The sequence below is a fragment of the Cheilinus undulatus genome, linkage group 19 (assembly GCF_018320785.1).
Source record: "Cheilinus undulatus linkage group 19, ASM1832078v1, whole genome shotgun sequence".
NCBI lineage: Eukaryota > Metazoa > Chordata > Actinopteri > Labriformes > Labridae > Cheilinus > Cheilinus undulatus.
In genome coordinates this window covers 27,290,999-27,303,061 of record NC_054883.1, presented here as the reverse complement: position 1 = coordinate 27,303,061, position 12,063 = coordinate 27,290,999, and positions in this window count along the sequence as shown.

The window sequence follows — 12,063 nt, the reverse complement described above, 5'->3', positions numbered from 1 at the left end:
AACTACTTAACAAAATGCTTCGGCATGTGCAGTTGCAAACAGAAGAACAATATATAAGCACATAACAATGAATTGATGGCCTTGTCTCTCAGTTGAGGGTTGGCTGCAGTTAAATCTGCATTTGAGGACCTGACTGCAAAGGAAACCCTAACAGCTTTAAAATGATCATTATTATTTTCTATTGATTAAAGAGATGGAGAACATGCAAGTATTTTCTGTAATGATTGGAACAGTTCCCTTTATTAAGTAGCCTAGAATTTGAATATTACATGTCTTTATTATTATAACATACCCCATAAATTAAGCTGCTTGTTTAAAATAAAGTGGCTGGTAGAGTTTTGAATCCACCAGCCACTTTGGCAGGCAGGGAAACTGACTTAGACTTTTCAATAACCTTTTCCCTGAGTTCCTTGGAGTGTTCCTTTTTCGGCATGGTGTAATGGTAGCCAGGAAAACTGATTAACCATTTAAAAAATATCAATTTAGCACCAGTATCAGAAAAAATCTGCAAGATACCCAACCCTGAACTTGCTTATAGTCAGGGTGTCTCACTGATGCAGTACCTGTCAATATGAGTTGCCAAGTTGGCAGGTAAGGGTTTAACATGATTTAAACTTTTGCAAAGTACCAGACATGCTGCAAAAATCTGCTTTGCCAGTGACAATGGCTCATCAGATCCAACCTGTGAACTGTCAGCATGGTGTGTAAGAGACAAGCAGCCCTGCTCTGATAACACCCTGTCTGCTGTGCCATCAGTCATACTGACAGCCTGTAGTTTCAACATCTTTAAATTCCTTATTTGTTCAGGATGGAGCCATTTATCACAATTCTCAGAGGCCACAAAAGGCCATGAATAATTGAGAGGAAAATTTTGAACAAGAAAATAAGAGGAGGAGGATAAATGCATGATACAGTCAGCCTTTATTATGCACTTTTCATGTTGAACAAGAAAATCAGTAAAGCCTATGAGCTTAAAAGCAGCAAAGTGTGGTAAAACTCAAAAATCAATTCATCTGACAGCACATATTAATGTGCTTTACTCACCAAGCCATTATATGGATGAAGGATGAAAATGAACCTGTTTCTGTAATGCCTCAGATTTTAATTCTTACCTTCTGGCAACTGTTGTTCTCTTTATAAATTGAGAGCAGCAAAATTGTACTGTAAGGAGAGAAACACAAAACAAATTTGAATAATCACACTTGCTCATAAAAAACAACCCCCCTGAGATAATGTGTACACACATGTTGGTGGTGGATTTGCTCTCTGTGCTGTGATAATCACAGAGAAATGGGATGCTCCCTGATGTCTTACCTGCATTCATTCCTCTCTGTAGAGCTTTTTGAGGCATTAGACTGAAGTCATTAACTACAGCTGAGACAACAGGGACTTGAAGGTGATCCAACTAACTCACTGGGATAAATAAAAAACAACAGTGCACAAGGGAGCGTATGCAGTGTTTCGTCTGCATATGCATGCATGCACAGTAGTTCCTGTGTGCATGTCTGTGCATTACATGGGAGCAGGGGATGACTTAAAGCTTGCATCATTGTGTTTGCATAACTAATTTGCATACATGACTCAAATCTCTGAAATGCCATATGTTGTTCCCTAAGATGTTTATGCAGGAACGTGAGGTAGTCAGTTTTGAGATCGTGTCTGATTGACAAAGCAACAATAACATACATGCTCACAAACGCACACAAACACATTCGCCCTTGTGCACACTGACGGCACTTCAATGCTCTACTTTCAGTCTCCTAGAATAAAAATAGACTGTTTAATCTCTGCAAATGTCAACATATGCCAAGACATTTACATTGCTTTCATATTCAGCTGGGTTCTCCTGTGACGTGAAGTTGAAGGCGAGAAACAGCAGCATAAACAACATCCTTCAGAAAATAACATGACCTTGTGTTGCCTGTAACCTCTGTTTGATGCATGTTTTTCATTACATTGGCATGGCTCTATCAGTGATGTGTACAGTCATCTGCAGTATTATGGTGATTTATATCTTTTCAAGTGGAATAAAAACACCCAGTGGTGCTACCTTTCAAAAATTCATTTTTCTTTCCATCCTTCTGATGCAACCTATTGTAATATTATATATATGTTTCAATTAGTTTGACTGATAAAGTTGAAGAATTGGACTTATTATGTCTCTGAGCATGCATGTGCATGTGTAGGCATGTGCGTCTTATAAACCAGACTTAAGAAGCATTTATCATGATTAGTCTTTCATCAGTGGACCAGAGGAGGACTTTGATTTCATTGACAGTCCTTCCCTGCTTTTATGTCTTCATTTGAAATCCTAGCATTCCCTGATTCACTGAGCATCACTTTCCAGAGGCTCTTTTTTTTTTTATCAAAGAAGCTTGATAATCAGCAGCTGACAACCAGTCCTCTTCCCCATCCATCTATCTCCACGGGCCTATAAGAGCACTCATTAGCTTGACCTTGCCTGCTCCGTGGGCGTGGGAGTGATGAGTTGTTATAAATGGTGCTATGATACCATGATTGATGGAGAACTTCTCTCTTTTAACACTGAAACCGTTGAGACTTTCTATATAAAACAGCCAGCAGGTAAAATTTACCTGCTATTGGAGTGCATTGATTTTCATGAATACCACTAATTAAAAGGAACCCTGCATGATCAGACAAGTTCATCTAGTTGGATAGATATTTGTATCTCTCATATGTATATTGAACTAAAAAGACTCACTAGATATCCTAGATATCTGCATTTTGAGTACATTTGTGCTTATAAAGCCATCTTTTAGACGGTTTTGCTGCTTGCAGCCATTGCTGCCATAACAGCTTTCATACCAAACATGAGTTTGCTGCGTGTCGGTTTTGTCTCCCTGCTGTCAAAGCTCTGTCATTCCTCCTAAGTTGTACCAAATAAAACTCCCTACAAGTGACTGGATTCAAAGTATAGTGGAAGCGTGCATGGAGCTTTTCAAAGTAAAAGCGTTACGTACATATAATGGAGTTTTCTCCAAATAAATGCTAAAGCACAACCAGGAAGTGTTTTCATACTGTGTTTATCTTTACCTGCTACACTTTGCACTGTGTGTAGACAAAAAGCTTCATCAATAGTAGACGTTTGTGGAAGAACTATATTAAACTGACACATTTTTGCTCGTCCCCTTCATCTTGTTCATCAAGAAACAGATTTCAAATGTATTCTACCAATGTGGACATAAATATTTGCTACAACAAGGTAAATATGGCTCTGTATTTATCATTTTCCTGTCTGGTTTGACTGATAACCGCTCATGGTGCAAGGAAAAAAAAAAAACAAGAAGAGACCTCAAATATTTAAATTCTCCATGGGTGAGATGTGCAGCATCTCTGAGATGCAGCCCTAACACTGGCTGCCGGTCTGACAGCGGTTACTGCATAGGAACGGTGAGGAGCGCTGCAGCACTGTGACTTCTCACTATCAGTGTGGACCAAGTCATGGCAGCCTCCTGATGATTTTATAGACTCAAATTACTCAAAATGCAGATATCTAGCAAGTTTTTTTGGTTCAATATATATTTGTGAGATACAAATACCTATCCAACTAGATGAACTTGTCGGATCATGCAGGGTTCCTTTAGAGAGCCATTATTTAATAGCTCATTAAATAAGACACCGGTGTTACATTTGGCAGCTACTTTTAATTTTAGTCTTAGTTTAAGTCTTTAAATGAAGTGCATTTTAGTTTTAACTACATTTTAGTCATTTCTATACTTTTTAGTTTTAGTCAATGAAAACTCAAAACGTTTGAGTCTAGTTTTAGTCCATAAAAAGTCCTCACATTTTAGTCTTTTTATTTTTAGTCCAGGCATTTTCTTTCCTAAATCTGGTACCAAATCATGGTAGTGTGTTCTATGTACTCTGCCCAACCTGGGGTCCCTGCTCTCTACAGCTGAGAGGCAGAATAGCTACAGCTGCATAGTTTTTTGACAGATTTACCCACAGTGGAGAAATATCCCGGATTTTGAATGACAAAAACTTCATTTCGCTTTAGTCTATAGTCATCTTGACGAAAACTTTAGTTTTATTCATCACAGATCTGTTTTTGTTAGGCTTAGTCTAATTTTTGTCATGGAAAAAAAGGCTGTCGCAGACATTTTTAGTCATAGTTTTAGTCGACAAAATTAACACTGAAAGACACCTAGCTTACTGTCGGTCAATGATCTGTCACTTCCAAAACTGTCTTAGGTCTGATCATCCAATCCTGAAACTTCCCCAACCTCAAGTTACTCTCCACTGAAAGCATTAAGCAAATCTATTTACATTTCACAATAATGAAACCTGTTTTTATGCTGTAGTAACCCATGCTGAAGGTTGATCTATGACTTTTGATTAGGCAGTGAAGTAACAGAGAGAGGGATTTTTTTCATGGCAACATCTATGGTTATCTGCTGGTGTAAAATGAGACAGAGGAAAAGTCAATGTATTTTTATGAAGTAAATTTTATCTGCATGGTAGTTTTAGGTATTTATACAATTTGGATTTATGACACCAGCAACAAAACAAACTTTTAGGAAAAGTCAATGACTGACAGACTCTAAAAATGTACCAATAAGAAATTAGACACAATAAAAGAGCAGCCTCAGGTACATTTTACCAGATGGCAGTTCTAGAGTTAATTGTGAGAGTGGGAAAACTAGACTCTAAAGGCTTAAAAAGATTGAAACAGGAGTCCAATTTTCAGCTCCGTTTTCTGTGAAAGAGAGTAAGCATTATCAAACTGATGCAGGTAAAAAAAGTTTCAGGAAACATGACAGTTAGCCGTGTTCCCAGTGTTTACTATGCACTGTATCTTACACTAAATGCAAAATCAAAAAGAGAAAACAATCATTTTTACTTATTAGTGATCTGAATTTGATTTCAAAATTAACATGTCCTGTATATGCAAGACCAGACTTGATATATGAGAAGTGTTCAGGTTTCTATGTAGTCAGTTATGGTCAATATATTTTTTCTTTCTTTTTTATGTAAGGTAAAATAAATATTAAAGGGGACATTTTATGCAAAAATCACTTTTTCAGGCTTTTCTAACAAAATATGTGCCCCTTGCCTGTCTACAGTTCCCCTAAGAATCTTTTCTTTTGTCCTCCCATCAATAGTTGAGAAGCAGCTATCAGGACAGAGCCTCATAAAGCCTTTCACACTGCACAGTTCTCAGAACAGCCGTAGCTACCAGCACTGAGCCCTTTATATGTCTCCTAACTATGCAGCATCTGTCTACTTTACTTTTGATCTCCTGTGAGACAAAGGGATGGCAGAGGAATGCCATACCATCAATTCTTACCTTTCTTGGAGGCTTGAGAAAATCGAGTGCAGTGTTAAATCTGATGCTGTCAGTGGCTAACAGCTAGAGGGGACTCTGTAAGAGGCTCTATTTCTGCTGTGGGCCTGTCTTTAAAAGCTGAATGAAAGACGTAGAAAGTCTGTTGGAGCTTTTAGTTTAAAAGAAATTAAATTTTTTTGTCTGGCCAAGAAAATACACAGAAAAACATTATACTTTTATGATTCTACTGATTCTACTTTATGGTGTCTGGATTTGACAAAAAAGATACAGAGTATCCCTGTTACATACTGTTTGCAAAAAAGCCAAAAACACCACCCTCAACTTGCCAGATTCACCTTACAATCATAATTGCTTAATGCACCAAATAATGCCTTATTAGCAGTATGACAGTTGTGTTGATAGGTTAGGAGCTCGTCTGACTCAAAGCTGGCACAGGCTGTATCAGTTTTGCACCAGATTTGGGCCAGAAACGAACTTGGTTTCCATTAATCTAGACTTGTTCTGGTTCAAAACTTTACAGAGCTGTCATGACTCCACACCAGATAAGGCCCATTGTGCAAAAAGACACTGGGGCAGACCTGTTTTCCCAGTTTGCACTGAAAATTGGAGTAGCTCCTGCCCATGTCTGGATCTGTCACAACCTAGAAGATGTCTGGGTAGACATCTTCTAGGTTTGAAAGGAGTACCGTAAGCACCTTCAGTGACTCATTGGAGTTGGTGTTTGTTTGAACACTTGACAGTGTTTTCTTAACATTAATAACAATAGGGCTTTATTTAAAATAATAGCAAAAAAAAAAAAATAATAATAATAATTAATTAGCACTTTTAAGCTGGCTTGGATCTGAACAAGTGAATCAAACAGTTCCAACGTCCTCTGAAGGAGGTCATACGACTGGCCACACTGTATTCTTGACCGTCTTCAGTCTCGCTGGGCTAGCATACCATCCCCACTGTGAAGCACAGTGGTGGCAGCATCATGCTGTTAGGATGCTTCTTGGCAGCCAGCCTTGGAAGGCTTGCAAAGCTAGAGGGTAAAATGAATGCGGCACAATATAGAAAATCCTTATTGAGTCTACAAGAGATCTACAGCTTAGGAGAAGATTTATTTCCTAGCAAGACAGAATCATACAGAAATGGTTTAAAGACAACAGGGTGAATGTTCTGGAGCGGCTGAGTCACCAGACCTCGATCCAATAGAGGGTTTGTTGCTCAACTTGAAAATGACTGTTCACGCCTGATCCCTGTGCAACCTGACAGAGCTTCATTAGCTTTGAAAAGAAGAAGGAAGTAAAATTACTTGGGATGCACATGGTTAAACAGTTAAATTTGTTTATGAAATTAGCAGTCGTCAGATTTATGAGTCGGTTAAACAAATTACTTGTCATTTTTTATAAACATGAGCTTAGCATCCCAGCCTTTAATGAACATCCCACAACTACAGGCTGCTGTCGCTTCAGTTAATGGCCGCCGTCTTCCTGTCTGAGCTATCCCACAGCTCTCGCACTGGCTGAAAGATGAGAAGCTAAGCAGTAACTTAGCGTTTAGTATGTAGGAACAGTGTGGTGTGACTGTTTTTTAAGTAGTAAATGGAAATAAACTTGAATGTAGGCTGTTGAGGGTTGAACTCACGCACTCAACCGAAGTGAAAAGAGGCCACACATCAAAGCACAATAATAATCTCTAAAGTGGAACAAAGGCTGGCTGCGCTAGCTTTTAATGTTAGCAGCACTGTAGCAAGTCTATCAGGGTTACATCACACCTGCTACCACAACCACCCTGAGATGAATTTGACTGTTTTCTAAGTATTTTCTTCTCTTTAGACTAGTCGGTTAAGTGGAATTTGCTGAGCACTTAGCCAAATGGGGAAATGGATGCTCAGGGGCATCCTTAAGAATTAATGTCAGGTTGAAATCCCCAAAAATCCAAAATCCATTTGCCCAATTTTTTCATGAGAAATGTCAAAGCAAATTTCCCCAAAAAGGTTGAATAAAACTTCAAAATATACAAACATAACCCCAAAATTTCCATGAAAATATTGAAGATTTCCAATAATAATTCACTAAAAATCCCATCCTTGAATATTACTGAAAATTTCAAGGTAAATTCTCCCAAATTTCAAGCAAATCTCTAAAGCATCTATGGGCATTCTGGACAATTATCACATAATTATAATAGCAGAAACTATTACTGTTTTAGGACAGCCAAAATGTCATGTTTTTATACGGTATGTGCATGCAGGGACTAAGGAGGATATACTTAGAGAAGGAATGAGTGAAATATTTTGAGCTGTCAAGGACGAGGCCGTTTGCCAGAATATCTACAGCTGTGCTGTTGATCATCTGACATCTGATAATGTTAACAAGACCCGTTACTGAGGGAGAAATAAGATGTAATCACTGTGGCTACTCAAGTGAGGAGTATGTCACTGGAGAGGGAAAGAGAAGCAGACCTCACTCAAAAAATGATTTTTGACTGTCATAGGTATTAGATGAACAAGTTTACTTGGTTTGACTCAATTTAACATATTTCCAACCTTTAGTTATTCTAAATAGATAAAACCAATGTGATTCTGTCTGAGTTCGAGTGAATTCAAATGAAACACATAAAACCAATGAGATTTGTTTACATAGCGGTTCGGTCAGTAGGTGGCAGTATGCATCTGTAATGTTGTATTGTGGTCTGCAGGTAAGACTAAAGAACAAGAATATTCGTTGTTTCTTTGGAGGAATGTTGACTCCTTGTTTGGAATTTTTGTCTCTCCCAGCCAGCATTTACTTGATACTTAAACTTTTTAGCAATCATTACGTCGACATTACTAAATCAGGTTAGTTGTTTGTACTATTCAGCTGAAAGATGCAATGCAATGATCATGTTAAGCTGAGATAACTTAGTATGTTTAGTTCTTTAAGGGGAGGGGCTATTTAAAAATTTTCAAGAAACCATGGGTGAGACTGTCAGTGCATCTGTTGGCAATGCTTCATCATGACTTCCACATGTGGCGAAGCCAGTGAGAGATGTTTTTCGAAGTGTGACACCATGAGTGAGGGATTCAATGTTGCAGACCACCTGTTTGTATGCGACTGTACGTGCAATGCAGAATATATAATAGCTGCTCATGCTTTCTGTGCAAGAGCTTGTCAAAGTCATTCAACTTCTCTGGGAGCCTTTCCTCATCACTGCTTGCCACAATATGAAACTAGAAAAGCACTCAGAAAACAAAAACTTCCACCAATAGCCCTATCTTCCAATAGTGAAGAGTCCTTTAAAAACATTACTGGATCCAGACGGTGATCCAGATCAGCCAATTACTCCCTCCCTGGTGGGGTGGAGACACGGTGAGGCAAAGCATTGGCTTCGCCACGTGTGGAAGTCATAATTAAGCATTGCCTGCCGGTGCCAACAGATGCAATGACAGTCTCACCCATGGTTTTGGGTACATCAACATATTTGAATCACATAGAATTTATTCAAAGAAATTACATAAACCGAATTTAAGTAAATTAGGTAAATTCTATGAGCTACATTTGTTTTATTCAATTTCATTACATTAGAGGTATTTAACTGTTTATGTTAGAATTACTTAATTCAATTGGATTGAAATTTGTCATGTAATTGAAATACATAAAACTGACAAAATTGGCGAATAAATTCTTTGAGTGCATGAACAACCTCTATGGCTCAGAATATGTGGGTGTTTGCAACTTAAGTTTGCAAAAAAATGTGATAATAAATGCAGTGCTGAGATTTTAATCCACTGCTTTCAAAAATAATAGCCATTTTTACTGAAAACTCTTTATCCATTTCCTTTCTCATGACCATAGAAGTCAAATATGCTATCAGAATCCAGAGAGAAGTTGCTCTCCATCTGACCCTGTCCTGCACATGCAAAATATGAGAAAGACACATCTAAAAGCCTCTGTCATAAATTCCTGTTTATGTTTACCTAAATGTGTAGTTGTCCTGTGTCCTTTCTGCTTGCTCACTCTTTTTTGTGCTCCTTGTGCTCTGTGTTTCAGCTGAGGCAAAGTATCCATCCATGCATAAATGATTGGACCTTTGTTGCAAAAGGATTATCATTTCTACCTTTCCTGCACGAGCACCTTTGATCGTATGATGCACAGCGACTCTGAGGCATGCTTGGAGCACACAAGCATTGAGACAAACACACTATAGGTGCAAAGAGCAGGATGAGAACGTCTCTGCTTTAGGTGACAACAATAATATAATAATATAATAACATGCAAACAACTGCTGATCAAAAAGTATATTTGTATCTGAAGAAATCAAAAAGTACCCCTGCAGAAAAGATAACCAACTTACAAGACCAAAGGAACTCAAGATAGGACTAACAGCAGTCAGAACACTTGAATTTCGACATTAAAATACCTTAAGAAGTCACTGTAATTCAGTTAAGTTAGTCTCTTTTGAGACAATTGTTCACATTTGTGCTTGAAATGTAAACCTAACAGGAAACGAAGCTCTGTCGTTCTCATACAAACAATGTTCCTGTCAACTGTTCTATACTTATTGTAAATAAATCTCAACTACATTTTCTGGGCTCAAACTATTCCCAGATCTGGTGTTCTGCCTTATTGCTAAGCAGTGGGCATATGAGTGCTTTTGAAATGCCACAATAATTTCCTCTAACCTGATTTCAGCAGATTTATGGTGGGAGAAAATATCATTACCTTTGCATAACCTCCAACGCTGCTGAAGTCAGGAATCATCAGAGATAATGTGAGTCAGTGGTGTGTTTGTGTGTTTACTGCACTTAACTGAGAGATCTGCCTTTCTGACATCGCTTTGAACTGCTAAATATGAACTTTTTTCATTTCACATCCCAGCTTATAAATATCTTTTCACATTAGTGTCAAATGGAGTACTCTCTAGGTATAGCCTTTTTTAAACAAACGTGAGAGGTTTACTTTAGAGAGGGCTGCAGATTCTATCAATTTAACTTTTTTTAACTGACAGAAAACCTTTGATGATTGGAAAATCTTTCATTAATGTCATCCCATTAGGCATAATGGCAGAATGAGCAAACCAAAACAAGGTACAGCAAACATTCCTTGTTCCCCAACCAACCATCTGCATGTTGGTTTTCAAGCTCTAGCCTTTGCTTAACCTACTGTAGTATACAGCAAATAAATTTAGCACAAAAAGTAATGAAGGTCTGTTTATGTCTCTTTTAAATAGGGCCTCATTTGTAAGGAGCATGCATTTGTGGGATGAGCAGCAGAGCTGAGTATGCTGGTTGCACCCATAAAAAGATTTGCCACATCTTCTCTGTCAGTGCAAAACAGCTTATTTTGCTGTTTCTATTGACTCTTGTTTTGAGACTCTAGTAGCCCCAGGTGCTGCACCTGTGAGCATGGGCCCTGCTACAGTGATTAGTAGGTGTCTTCTCCAAGGAGAGGCATGTCATGTTTGACTGATCTGGATAGGGCTAGTGTGATGGGGCAACTTAAAGCTGGTGTTCTATAAGACGAAGTTGTGGCATTGCTCGGAGTGAGCTCCATTACCATCTCCAAACTGAAGGCCAAGTTCCATACTAAAGAGACAGGCTGCGACAGGCCAAGAAGATCGTTTCCTCACCCTGTCTGCACTGAGGAACTGCACTTAGGCTTCTTCTTTTACACATTACTGAGGCTCCTGTTTGTTAATTGTCCAATTGCCAACATGACTTTTTTCTTCAGACTTCAATCATCCAATCCAACAAACAAGAGTCAATTTTCATGGGCACAACTCACATACTGAGCTCTGCTGCTCATCCTACAAACATATGCTCCTTAGAAATGTGGCACCATTTAAAAGTGAAAACAGTCTTTCTAACTTTATAAGAATTATTGCCAAGAAGTATTGCTGGAGTAAAGACATAATTTTTCAACCTCCTTAACCTACCTCCTTAATCTACCAACCTCCATAACCTCCTTACTGTTTGTGCTTGGTTTGTGCTGAAGAGAAAGAAAAAAGTCTTAATCTTAATTGTTTTTACTTAGATACTTGATATACCGCTGATCATTTTTCATTGTCTAGTCTGCTTTGATTTCTAGTCATGGTTTTACTCTTTTGTTGAGGCTGCTGCTTTAACACACATATGCATTTGAATGCCATTTGCTCCTAACCTTGCAAAGCAGATGGATTCAACCGTTTCTGTGTTTCTCCCTGGTGAATCCATCTTTCAAAGCTCCCATATGAACATACAGTGTCAGTTTTATTAGAACTAGATGACATTTCTTCGTTAAAAGAAGAATAAAGAACAGCATTGATTTCTTTTCTTTGCGGAAAATTATGTTTTTGCCCTTTTCCTGACCGGAATTGGCAAGAGTCTAGTTGTCACAGAAGATGTGACAGACAGAATGCTCATCCAATCACACTCTGAGGTTTTTTTTTTTTCAAACGCTCTGCCCTTTCCCAAAAATCGTCTATGGGAGGCTTTCAAGATGGAGGCGTGGAACACCTCCATCTGGCGTGTCAGGTTAACTTGCTCCAACAAGTGCTTACAATTTGGGTTGTACCACAAAGGACTTTAGGGAGAGGATATAATATTTTCTTTCTGCATTTAGTTTGCAACCAGCCTTAGTAAAATCAACTCCAGCTTTATGACTGTGTTTTAGAAAAATTGCACATTTGCATAAATACATTGAGAGAAAGATGCCTCAGGAATTCCTCTTGACTTTAGTAGTGTGTTAAAGTTAACTCTTCTGGTAGCAAGTTGGTTTCTGAAGGTTGCACAGGTCCAGTAGGTGCCAATA